This window comes from Syngnathus scovelli, unplaced genomic scaffold (assembly GCF_024217435.2).
Source record: "Syngnathus scovelli strain Florida unplaced genomic scaffold, RoL_Ssco_1.2 HiC_scaffold_30, whole genome shotgun sequence".
Lineage (NCBI taxonomy): Eukaryota > Metazoa > Chordata > Actinopteri > Syngnathiformes > Syngnathidae > Syngnathus > Syngnathus scovelli.
Window position 1 is genome coordinate 597,619 of NW_026061392.1, and position 13,227 is coordinate 610,845.

Consider the following 13,227-nt stretch of genomic DNA (forward strand, 5'->3'; position numbering starts at 1 on the left):
AATGCGGCATGGTGTTGTTCAGTGCGGCATGGTGTTGTTCAGTGCGGCATGGTGTTGTTCAGTGCGGCATGGTGTTGTTCAGTGCGGAATGGTGTTGTTCAGTGCGGCATGGTGTTGTTCAGTGTGGGATGGTGTTGTTCAATGCGGGATCGTGTTGTTCAGTACGGGGTGGTGTTGTTCAGTGCAGGATGGTGTTGTTCAGTGCAGGATGGTGTTGTTCAGTGCGGCATGGTGTTGTTCAATGCAGGATCGTGTTGTTCAGTGCAGCATGGTGTTGTTCAGTGCAGCATGGTGTTGTTCAGTGCGGCATGGTGTTGTTCAATGCGGCATGGTGTTGTTCAGTGCGGGATGGTGTTGTTCAGTGCGGCATGGTGTTTTTCAGTGCGGCATAATGTTGTTCAGTGCAGCATGGTGTTGTTCAGTGCGGCATGGTGTTGTTCAGTGCGACATAATGTTGTTCAGTGCGGCATAATGTTGTTCAGTGCGGCATGGTGTTGTTCAGTGCGGCATGGTGTTGTTCAGTGCGGCATGGTGTTGTTCAGTGCGGCATGGTGTTGTTCAGTGCAGGATGGTGTTGTTCAGTGCAGGATGGTGTTGTTCAATGCGGCATGGTGTTGTTCAGTGCGGGATGGTGTTGTTCAGTGCAGGATGGTGTTGTTCAGTGCGGCATGGTGTTGTTCAGTGCGGAATGGTGTTGTTCAGTGCGGCATGGTGTTGTTCAGTGCGGCATGGTGTTGTTCAGTGCAGGATGGTGTTGTTCAATGCGGGATGGTGTTGTTCAGTGCGGGATGGTGTTGTTCAGTGCAGGATGGTGTTGTTCAGTGCGGCATGGTGTTGTTCAATGCGGCATGGTGTTGTTCAGTGCAGGATGGTGTTGTTCAGTGCGGCATCGTGTTGTTCAATGCGGCATGGTGTTGTTCAATGCGGCATGGTGTTGTTCAGTGCGGCATGGTGTTGTTCAGTGCGGCATGGTGTTGTTCAGTGCAGCGTAATGTTGTTCAGTGCGGCATGGTGTTGTTCAGTGCGGAATGGTGTTGTTCAGTGCGGCATGGTGTTGTTCAGTGCGGGATGGTGTTGTTCAGTGCGGCATGGTGTTGCTCAGTGCGGCATGGTGTTGTTCAGTGCGGGATGGTGTTGTTCAGTGCGGCATGGTGTTGTTCAGTGCGGCATGGTGTTGTTCAGTGCGGCATGGTGTTGTTCAGTGTGGCATGGTGTTGTTCAGTGCGGCATAATGTTGTTCAGTGCGCCATAATGTTGTTCAGTGCGGCATGGTGTTGTTCAGTGCGGCATGGTGTTGTTCAATGCGGGATCGTGTTGTTCAGTGCGGCATGGTGTTGTTCAGTGCGGCATGGTGTTGTTCAGTGCGGCATGGTGTTGTTCAGTGCGGCATGGTGTTGTTCAGTGCGGCATAATGTTGTTCAGTGCGGCATAATGTTGTTCAGTGCGGCATAATGTTGTTCAGTGCGGCATAATGTTGTTCAGTGCGGCATAATGTTGTTCAGTGCGGCATAATGTTGTTCAGTGCGGGATGGTGTTGTTCATTGCGGCATGGTGTTGTTCAGTGCGGCATGGTGTTGTTCAGTGCGGCATGGTGTTGTTCAGTGCGGGATGGTGTTGTTCAGTGCAGGATGGTGTTGTTCAGTGCGGCATGGTGTTGTTCAATGCGGCATGGTGTTGTTCAGTTCGGGATGGTGTTGTTCAGTGCGGCATGGTGTTGTTCAGTGCGGCATAATATTTTTCAGTGCGGCATGTTGTTGTTCAGTGCGGCATGGTGTTGTTCAGTGCAGCATAATGTTGTTCAGTGCGGCATGGTGTTGTTCAGTGCGGAATGGTGTTGTTCAGTGCGGCATGGTGTTGTTCAGTGCGGCATGGTGTTGTTCAGTGCGGCATGGTGTTGTTCAGTGCGGCATGGTGTTGTTCAGTGCGGGATGGTGTTCAATGCGGGATCGTGTTGTTCAGTGCGGCATGGTGTTGTTCAGTGCGGCATGGTGTTGTTCAGTGCGGCATAATGTTGTTCAGTGCGGCATAATGTTGTTCAGTGCGGGATGGTGTTGTTCAGTGCGGGATGGTGTTGTTCAGTGCGGCATGGTGTTCAATGCGGAATGGTGTTGTTCAGTGCAGGATGGTGTTGTTCAGTGCGGCATGGTGTTGTTCAGTGCGGCATAATGTTGTTCAGTGCGGCATGGTGTTGTTCAGTGCGGCATGGTGTTGTTCAGTGCGGCATGGTGTTGTTCAGTGCGGCATGGTGTTGTTCAGTGCGGCATGGTGTTGTTCAGTGCGGCATGGTGTTGTTCAGTGCGGCATAATGTTCAGTGAGGCATAATGTTGTTCAGTGCGGCATAATGTTGTTCAGTGCGGCATGGTGTTGTTCAGTGCGGGATGGTGTTGTTCAGTGCAGGATGGTGTTGTTCAGTGCGGCATGGTGTTCAGTGCGGGATGGTGTCTTTCAGTGCGGCATGGTGTCGTTCAGTGCGGCATGGTGTCTTTCAGTGCGGCATGGTGTCGTTCAGTGAGGCATGGTGTTGTTCAGTGCGGCATGGTGTTGTTTAGTGCGGCATGGTGTTGTTCAGTGCGGGATGGTGTTCAGTGCGGCATGGTGTTGTTCAGTGCGGTATCGTGTTGTTCAGTGCGGTATCGTGTTTCTCAGTGCGGTATCGTGTTGTTCAGTGCAGTATCGTTGTGTTGTTCGTATTGTGTTGTGTTGTTCGTAATGTGTTGTGTTGTTCGTATTGTGTTGTGTTGTTCGTATTGTGTTGTGTTGTTCGTATTGTGTTGTGTTGTTCATATTGTGTTGTTCATATTGTGTTGAGTTGTTCGTATTGTGTTGTGTTGTTCGTATTGTGTTGCCTTTAACACTTAGCCTCTAACACTTAGCCTCTAACACTTAGCCTCTAGCATCTAGAAGGTAAATAAATAGGAAGGAAGGACTCACCGGTGACGTCTTCGCCCACGTCCAAGCGTTGTACTTTGTATTTTCATCCTTCTGACAGTGGAAAACATAGCCAACAAACACCGTGGAACCTAAACGAATGAAAGAAAACTATCATTTGGCCACAACCAACATTCACAGATACAACACAATGTGACGTGCGGGGTTGAGGTTAAAGGTTGAGTGAAGGGCCCTCGTTTTAAACTACTTTTTTGAAAAGGATTGGGAACAAGTAAGACGTATTTAATTTATTTAATGGGAAGTAGTAAGAGCTATTGAATTTAATCTATGTATTATATTCTATTGTATTGTATTCTGTTGTATTCTTTTGGATTGTATTCACACTAACCCCACTAAAACTTCAGCCCACAAAAACTCGCCTCTGGCGCCTAGCCTCTGGCACTTAGCCTCTAACACTTAGCCTTTAACACTTAGCCTTTAACACTTAGCCTTTAACACTTAGCCTTTAACACTTAGCCTTTAACACTTAGCCTAGAAGGTGAATAAATAGGGTTAAAGGTTGAGTGAAGGGCCCTCGTTTTAAACTACTGTTTTGAAAAGGAGTGGGAACAAGTAAGACGTATTTAATTTATTTAATGGGAAGTAGTAAGACTTATTAAATTTATTTAATCTACTTTTCTTCCCAGGCAAAATTTGATGTGCTGCAATTCCAAATTTCCAAAGTGAATGAAGGAATGAAGTCCTTTAAATTATGATTTTGTATAAATACTAGGCATTAACACAAAATCGACGGCACAAAATGGGCAGACTTTACTTGTTTGAAAAGGACTGGTTACAAGACAGACTTTTTTAATTTATTTAATGGGAAGAAGACTTAGTTTAATTGATCTATTTTTGTTCCCTGGCAAAATTCGATTTGCTGCAATTCCAAATTTCCAAAGTGAATGAAGGCAAGAAGTCGTTTAAATTATGATTTTGTTTAAATACTAGGCATGGACACAAAATCTACGGCACAAAATGGGCAGACTTTACTTGTTTGAAGAGGACTGGTTACAAGACAGACTTTTCTGATTTATTTATTGGGAAGAAGACTTATTTAGTTTATTTAATCTATTTTTGTTCCCTGGCAAAATTGGATTTGCTGAAACTGTATTTTGCCAAATCTTGCCTTGAGACCTGATAGGAAGTATTAAACGCTTAGTTAAATCAATACAAGTTGGTAGTAAGAGCGAGTAATGTTGGTTGAACCGATGAATGAAGGTTGAAAGCAATTTAAATTATGACTTTGTATAAATACTAGATATTAACAGAACATCTACTGCGCGAAATGGGCAGAGTTTACTTGTTTGAGAAGGAGTGGCTTATTCAAAACTAAGATTTATTTAATCTGTTTGTTCCCAGGCAAAATTGGATGTGATGCAATTCCAAATTTCACCACATGACGGTGCCCAATTTCGACTTCATAGGACATATTAAACACTTAGCTTGTTATTATGTTCAAGGTAATCAGATTTGTTTATTATTCTAATGGCCTCTTCAAAACTATTCTGGATTACTACTTTGGATCTATTCTACATTACTTGGCAACAACATACTCTGTAACAGATTAGGCAGTATAATCATATATGTTAACTTGAGAGTGCCCACACTCAATCTACTTATCGTGATGTGTTAAATCAATTACTGTTAGACATTATTTGTCTGATAATCTACCAAATCTTTGAATTGAAGAATTTGTGATTTAATTAATAGCTTGTTCAGGGTAATCAGACTTGTATATAATTCTAATGGCCTTCTTTTGAAAACTATTCTGAATTACAACTTTGGATCTTATATTACTTTGCAACAATCTACTCGGTGACAGATTAGGCAGTATAATCACATATGTTAACTTCAGTGCCCACACTGTATTTATTTATGGTTATTTGTTAAATCAAGTACTGTTAGACATGAAATAGGAAGTGTTTAACATAAATGTTATGGCTACTCACCATTGTAGCTCGCTCCTGGTCAATGATATGAGCCTCTTCTTGCAGTGGAAAACTTGCAGCCAACAAACACCGTGGAACCTAAAGGAATGAAATTAAACATTAACATTTCGCCTGGACCAACATTCACACGTACAACGCAACGCGGCTACACTTCTGCTATTACAAACGTAAATCTCCTTAAACACAACGAGTGTTACTTACCGTGTACGCTCTAGGCAAAATTGGATGTGATCCATCCATCCATCCATCCATCCATCTTCTTCCGCTTATCCGGGGTCGGGTCGCGGGGGCAGCAGCTTTAGGAGGGACTCCCAGACTTCCCTCTCCCCAGCCACTTCATCCAGCTCATCCCGGGGGATCCCAAGGCGTTCCCAGGCCAGCTGAGAGACATAGTCTCTCCAGCGCGTCCTGGGTCGTCCCCGGGGTCTCCTACCGGTGGGACATGCCCGGAACACCTCCCCAGGGAGGCGTCCAGGAGGCATCCTGATAAGATGCCCGAGCCACCTCATCTGGCTCCTCTCAACGTGGAGGAGTAGCGACTCTACTCTCTCTCCCGGATGACCGAGCTTCTCACCCTATCTCTAAGGGAGAGCCCGGACATCCTGCGGAGAAAACTCATTTCGGCCGCTTGTATCCGAGATCTCGTTCTTTCGGTCACGACCCATAGCTCGTGACCATAGGTGAGGGTAGGAGCGTAAATCGACCGGTAAATTGAGAGCTTTGCCTTTTGGCTCAGCTCTCTCTTCACCACAACGGACCGGTACAGGGTCCGCATTACTGCCGACGCTGCACCGATCCGCCTGTCGATCTCACGCTCCATCCTCCCCTCACTCGTGAACAAGACTCCAAGATACTTGAACTCCTCCACTTGGGGCAGGATCTCATCCCCGATCCGGAGAGGGCATTCCACCCTTTTCCGATCGAGGACCATGGACTCGGATTTGGAGGTGCTGACCCTCATCCCGACCGCTTCACACTCGGCTGCGAACCGTTCCAGCGAGAGCTGGAGATCACGGCCTGAAGAAGCCAACAGCACCACGTCATCTGCAAAAAGCAGAGACGCGATGCTGAGGTCCCCAAACCGGACCCCCTCAACGCCTCGGCTGCGCCTAGAAATTCTGTCCATAAAAATTATGAACAGAATCGGTGACAAAGGGCAGCCTTGGCGGAGTCCAACCCTCACTGGGAACGAATCCGACTTACTGCCGGAAATGCGGACCAGACTCTGGCATCGGTGATACAGGGACCGAACCGCCCTTATCAGTTGGCTCGGCACCCCGTACTCCCGAAGCACCCTCCACAGAACCTCCCGAGGGACACGGTCGAACGCCTTCTCCAAGTCCACAAAACACATGTGGACTGGTTGGGCGAACTCCCATGCACCCTCGAGGATCCTGCCGAGGGTGTAGAGCTGGTCCACTGTTCCACGGCCAGGACGAAAGCCACACTGCTCCTCCTGAATCCGAGGTTCGACCTCCCGACGGACCCTCCTCTCCAGCACCCCTGAATAGACCTTACCAGGGAGGCTGAGGAGTGTGATTCCCCTGTAATTGGAACACACCCTCCGGTCCCCCTTCTTAAAGAGGGGAACCACCACCCCAGTCTGCCAATCCAGAGGCACTGTCCCCGATGTCCACGCAACGTTGTAGAGGCGTGTCAGCCATGACAGCCCCACAACATCCAGAGCCTTTAAGAACTCTGGGCGGATCTCATCCACCCCCGGGGCCTTGCCACCGAGGAGTTTTTAACTACCTCAGTGACTTCGACCCCAGAGATTGGAGAATCCGCCTCAGAGTCTCTAGGCCCTGCTTCCTCAATGGAAGGCGTGTAGGTGGAATTGAGGAGGTCTTCGAAGTATTCTCCTCACCGACTCACGACGTCCGGAGTCGAGGTCAGCAGCACGCCATCCCCACTGTAAACAGTGTTGACGTTGCACTGCTTCCCCCTCCTGAGACGCCGGATGGTGGACCAGAATTTCCTCGAAGCCGTCCGAAAGTCATTCTCCATGGCCTCACCGAACTCCTCCCACGCCCGGGTTTTTGCCTCAGCAACCGCCGAAGCCGCGTTCCGCTTGGCCATCCGGTACCTGTCAGCTGCCTCCGGAGTCCCGCAGGCCAAAACGGCCCGATAGGACTCCTTCTTCAGCTTGACGGCATCCCTTACCGCCGGTGTCCACCAGCGGGTTCGGGGGTTGCCGCCACGACAGGCACCAACGACCTTACGGCCACAGCTCCGGTCGGCCGCCTCAACAATGGAGGCGCGGAACATGGTCCACTCGGACTCAATGTCCCCCGCCTCCCCCGGGACGTGGGAAAAGCTCTGCCGGAGGTGGGAGTTGAAGCTCTTCCTGACAGGAGATTCTGCCAGACGTTCCCAGCAGACCCTCACAGAGCGTTTGGGTCTGCCAGGTCGGACCGGCATCTTCCCCCACCATCGGAGCCAACCCACCACCAGGTGGTGATCAGTTGACAGCTCCGCCCCTCTCTTCACCCGAGTGTCCAAAACATGCGGCCGCAAATCCGATGACACGACTACAAAGTCGATCATCGAACTGCGGCCTAGGGTGTCCTGGTGCCAAGTGCACACATGGACACCCTTATGTTTGAACATGGTGTTCATTATTGAAAATCCGTGTCGAGCACAGAAGTCCAACAATAGAACACCGCTCGGGTTCAGATCAGGGGGGCCGTTCCTCCCAATCACGCCCTTCCAGGTCTCACTGTCATTGCCCACGTGAGCATTGAAGTGGCCTAGTAGTAGAGTGTCCGCCTTGAGACTGGAAGGTTGTGGGTTCAAACCCCGGCCGGGTCATACCAAAGACTATAAAAATGGGACCCATTGCCTCCCTGCTTGGCACTCAGCATTAAGGGTTGGAATTGGGGGGTTAGATCACCAAATGATTCCCGAGCGCGGCACCGCTGCTGCTCACTGCTCCCCTCTCCCCCAGGGGATGGATCAAAATCACATGGGGATGGGTTAAATGCAGAGGACAAATTTCACCACACCCAGATGTGTGTGTGACGATGATCATTGGGACTTTAAGTCACCCAGTAGAACGATAGAGTCCCCAGAAGGAGCGCTCTCCAGCACTTCCTCCAGGGACCCCAAGAAGGGTGGGTACTCTGAGCTGCTGTTTGGTGCATAGACACAAACAACAGTCAGGACCCGTCCCCCCACCCGAAGGCGGAGGGAGGCTACCCTCTCGTTCACCGGGGTGAACCCCAATGTGCAGGCGCCCAGCCGGGGGGCAATAAGTATACCCACACCTGCTCGACGCCTCTCACCGTGGGCAACTCCAGAGTGGAAGAGAGTCCAGCCCCTCTCGAGAGGGCTTGTACCGGAACCCAAACTGTGTGTGGAGGCTAGTCCGACTATATCTAGTCGGAATTTTTCTGCCTCGCACACCAGCTCGGGCCATGCACTTCAGCTCACTCCATGCTAACATTGATCAGGCGTCGAACCCGCAACATCATGCTTAAGAGGTGGCCATGCTAACCAGTGCGCCATTATGTCAACGCATAATAACTAAGTCTACTGATCAAAACAGCGGTTACTATATGACGTCACTACGTCGTGGTCACGTGACGCAGACAAGACGTCAATGGACGTGGGCAGAGTTAACTTGTTTAAAAGGGAGTGGGCAGAAGAAATATTTAATTTATTTAAATCTATTTTGAGTGCACACCATTATGCCAATGCATAACAACTGTAAATCTACTAAACAAAACAGCGGTTGCTATTTGACATCTGCCACGTCGTGGTCACGTGACATACGTGACGTCGATGGGCGTAACTTTCGCCGGAATTCAAATCCGCGGGGAGAGTTAACTTGTTTAAAAGAGAGTGGGCAGAAGAATTATTTAATTTATTTAAATCTATTTGGTGTGTGCGCCATTATGTCAATGCATAACAACTGTAAGTCTACTAAACAAAACAGCGGTTGCTATATGACGTCTGCCACGTCGTGGTCACGTGACGCGGACGTGACGTCGACGCCTACTTTACATCCCACCGATCACAGGACCCCTCGGCTGCATAACCGTGCCCCCTTCCCAACCAATCGGATTTGCTATACGCGAAAACGACGCCAATGGAAAGAGCTTCCGCCCAAATTTAAATCCGTGGGCGTGGCTCGCAGCAGGAAGTAGGAAAATGGCGGCGATGTTGACAAAGACACAGCGGATGGTAACATACGACTAACAAGAGAAATATTTTTATTTTCTGCTTGCAACTGGACCGTCCAGAGCGTACACGGTAAGTACAACTCATCGTTTTTAAAAAGAAGTACTTTTGTTGCCCTGAAAAGCGAGTGAGCGTGGCGTTTGTGGGGGACGTCGAATTTCGACGATTCTTTCTGGTCAACGGTTGTAAATGATTGTGTTGATTAAAAAAGAAAACTTGATGTAACTCTACTTTTAACTGCCGTTTCAGATAGATTTGGAATTGCATCACATCCTCCCTCCGTGAGTCGTCACCTTATCGTGGTGGAGGGGTTTGCGTGCCCTTATGATCCTAGGAGCCATGTTGTCGGGGGCTTCATGCCCCTGGTAGGGTCACCCATGGCAAACGGGTCCTAGGTGAGGGGCCAGACAAAGCACGGCTCACAGAAGCCCCTTATGACGATTGAAATAAATGGACTTCGTTTTCCCTCGCCCGGACGCGGGTCACCGGGGCCTCCCTCTGGAGCCAGGCCTGGAGGCGGGGCTCGAAGGCGAGCGTCTGGTGGCCGGGCCTTCGCCCATGGGGCCCGGCCGGGCATAGCCCGAAAAGGAAACGTGGGTCCCCCTTCCCATGGGCTCACCACCTGTGGGAGGGGCCAAAGGGGTCGGGTGCAATGTGTGCTGGGCGGCAGCCAAAGGCAGGGACCTTGGCGGTCTGATCCCCGGCTGCAGAAGCTGGCTCTTGGGACATGGAATGTCACCTCTCTGGCTGGAAAGGAGCCCGAGCTGGTGTGCGAGGCAGAAAAATTCCGACTAGATATAGTCGGACTAGCCTCCACGCACAGTTTGGGTTCCGGTACAAGCCCTCTCGAGAGGGGCTGGACTCTCTTCCACTCTGGAGTTGCCCACGGTGAGAGGCGTCGAGCAGGTGTGGGTATACTTATTGCCCCCCGGCTGGGCGCCTGCACATTGGGGTTCACCCCGGTGAACGAGAGGGTAGCCTCCCTCCGCCTTCGGGTGGGGGGACGGGTCCTGACTGTTGTTTGTGTCTATGCACCAAACAGCAGCTCAGAGTACCCACCCTTCTTGGGGTCCCTGGAGGAAGTGCTGGAGAGCGCTCCTTCTGGGGACTCCATCGTTCTACTGGGTGACTTCAATGCTCACGTGGGCAATGACAGTGAGACCTGGAAGGGCGTGATTGGGAGGAACGGCCCCCCCGATCTGAACCCGAGCGGTGTTCTATTGTTGGACTTCTGTGCTCGACATGGATTTTCAATAATGAACACCATGTTCAAGCATAAGGGTGTCCATGTGTGCACTTGGCACCAGGACACCCTAGGCCGCAGTTCGATGATCGACTTTGTAGTCGTGTCATCGGATTTGCGGCCGCATGTTTTGGACACTCGGGTGAAGAGAGGGGCGGAGCTGTCAACTGATCACCACCTGGTGGTGGGTTGGCTCCGATGGTGGGGGAAGATGCCGGTCCGACCTGGCAGACCCAAACGCTCTGTGAGGGTCTGGTGGGAACGTCTGGCAGAATCTCCTGTCAGGAAGAGCTTCAACTCCCACCTCCGGCAGAGCTTTTCCCACGTCCCGGGGGAGGCGGGGGACATTGAGTCTGAGTGGACCATGTTCCGCGCCTCCATTGTTGAGGCGGCCGACCGGAGCTGTGGCCGTAAGGTCGTTGGTGCCTGTCGTGGCGGCAATCCCCGAACCCGCTGGTGGACACCGGCGGTAAGGGATGCCGTCAAGCTGAAGAAGGAGTCCTATCGGGCCGTTTTGGCCTGCGGGACTCCGGAGGCAGCTGACAGGTACCGGATGGCCAAGCGGAACGCAGCTTCGGCGGTTGCTGAGGCAAAAACCCGGGCGTGGGAGGAGTTCGGTGAGGCCATGGAGAATGACTTTCGGACGGCTTCGAGGAAATTCTGGTCCACCATCCGGCGTCTCAGGAGGGGGAAGCAGTGCAACGTCAACACTGTTTACAGTGGGGATGGCATGCTGCTGACCTCGACTCGGGACGTCGTGAGTCGGTGGGGAGAATACTTCGAAGACCTCCTCAATTCCACCTACACGCCTTCCATTGAGGAAGCAGGGCCTGGAGACTCGGAGGCGGATTCTCCAATCTCTGGGGTCGAAGTCACTGAGGTAGTTAAAAAACTCCTCGGTGGCAAGGCCCCGGGGGTGGATGAGATCCGCCCAGAGTTCCTAAAGGCTCTGGATGTTGTGGGGCTGTCATGGCTGACACGCCTCTACAACGTTGCGTGGACATCGGGGACAGTGCCTCTGGATTGGCAGACTGGGGTGGTGGTTCCCCTCTTTAAGAAGGGGGACCGGAGGGTGTGTTCCAATTACAGGGGAATCACACTCCTCAGCCTCCCTGGTAAGGTCTATTCAGGGGTGCTGGAGAGGAGGGTCCGTCGGGAGGTCGAACCTCGGATTCAGGAGGAGCAGTGTGGCTTTCGTCCTGGCCGTGGAACAGTGGACCAGCTCTACACCCTCGGCAGGATCCTCGAGGGTGCATGGGAGTTCGCCCAACCAGTCCACATGTGTTTTGTGGACTTGGAGAAGGCGTTCGACCGTGTCCCTCGGGAGGTTCTGTGGAGGGTGCTTCGGGAGTACGGGGTGCCGAGCCAACTGATAAGGGCGGTTCGGTCCCTGTATCACCGATGCCAGAGTCTGGTCCGCATTTCCGGCAGTAAGTCGGATTCGTTCCCAGTGAGGGTTGGACTCCGCCAAGGCTGCCCTTTGTCACCGATTCTGTTCATAATTTTTATGGACAGAATTTCTAGGCGCAGCCGAGGCGTTGAGGGGGTCCGGTTTGGGGACCTCAGCATCGCGTCTCTGCTTTTTGCAGATGACGTGGTGCTGTTGGCTTCTTCAGGCCGTGATCTCCAGCTCTCGCTGGAACGGTTCGCAGCCGAGTGTGAAACGGTCGGGATGAGGGTCAGCACCTCCAAATCCGAGTCCATGGTCCTCGATCGGAAAAGGGTGGAATGCCCTCTCCGGATCGGGGATGAGATCCTGCCCCAAGTGGAGGAGTTCAAGTATCTTGGAGTCTTGTTCACGAGTGAGGGGAGGATGGAGCGTGAGATCGACAGGCGGATCGGTGCAGCGTCGGCAGTAATGCGGACCCTGTACCGGTCCGTTGTGGTGAAGAGAGAGCTGAGCCAAAAGGCAAAGCTCTCAATTTACCGGTCGATTTACGCTCCTACCCTCACCTATGGTCACGAGCTATGGGTCGTGACCGAAAGAACGAGATCTCGGATACAAGCGGCCGAAATGAGTTTTCTCCGCAGGATGTCCGGGCTCTCCCTTAGAGATAGGGTGAGAAGCTCGGTCATCCGGGAGAGACTCGGAGTAGAGTCGCTACTCCTCCACGTTGAGAGGAGCCAGATGAGGTGGCTCGGGCATCTTATCAGGATGCCTCCTGGACGCCTCCCTGGGGAGGTGTTCCGGGCATGTCCCACCGGTAGGAGACCCCAGGGACGACGACCCAGGACGCGCTGGAGAGACTATGTCTCTCAGCTGGCCTGGGAACGCCTTGGGATCCCCCGGGATGAGCTGGATGAAGTGGCTGGGGAGAGGGAAGTCTGGGAGTCCCTCCTGAAGCTGTTGCCCCTGCGACCCGACCCCGGATAAGCGGAAGAAGATGGATGGATGGATGGATGGATGGATCTTTTCCCTGCCATTTCGAGAGCCCAATTGACACTCATAGTTTAAAGAAATGTGTTTGCCCATCCTACTTTGTGGAATTTCACCACATGCGCTTTTGACCAAAATACCAAATTGAACTCAAGTGAAGCCAACACGCACAACCCCCCCCCCCCCCCCCCCCCCCACACACACACACACACACAAATGTTGATATGAACATAAAAGAGCCGCATGCGGTTCGGGAGTTGCGGCTTGGCCAAACCTGTACTATACAACTTTATTTGTATAAAATTTTCACAACAGCTGTCACACAAACAAAGCGGGAAAAAACGAAGACGTGCGTGTTCCGCCCACGCTGGATTTATTTGCACCTTTGAAAAGACACCGTATTGCCGCAGATGTGGCAAAGAGTACTTTTGGGCATCTGAGACGGAAGGATGTCCAAAGCATCACGTCACCTGCTCTGGTAGGCATGGTGGTGGGACGTTGAGGTCAACCGCTTTGGGGTTGGCTGAATCTTTGATCGCAGGAT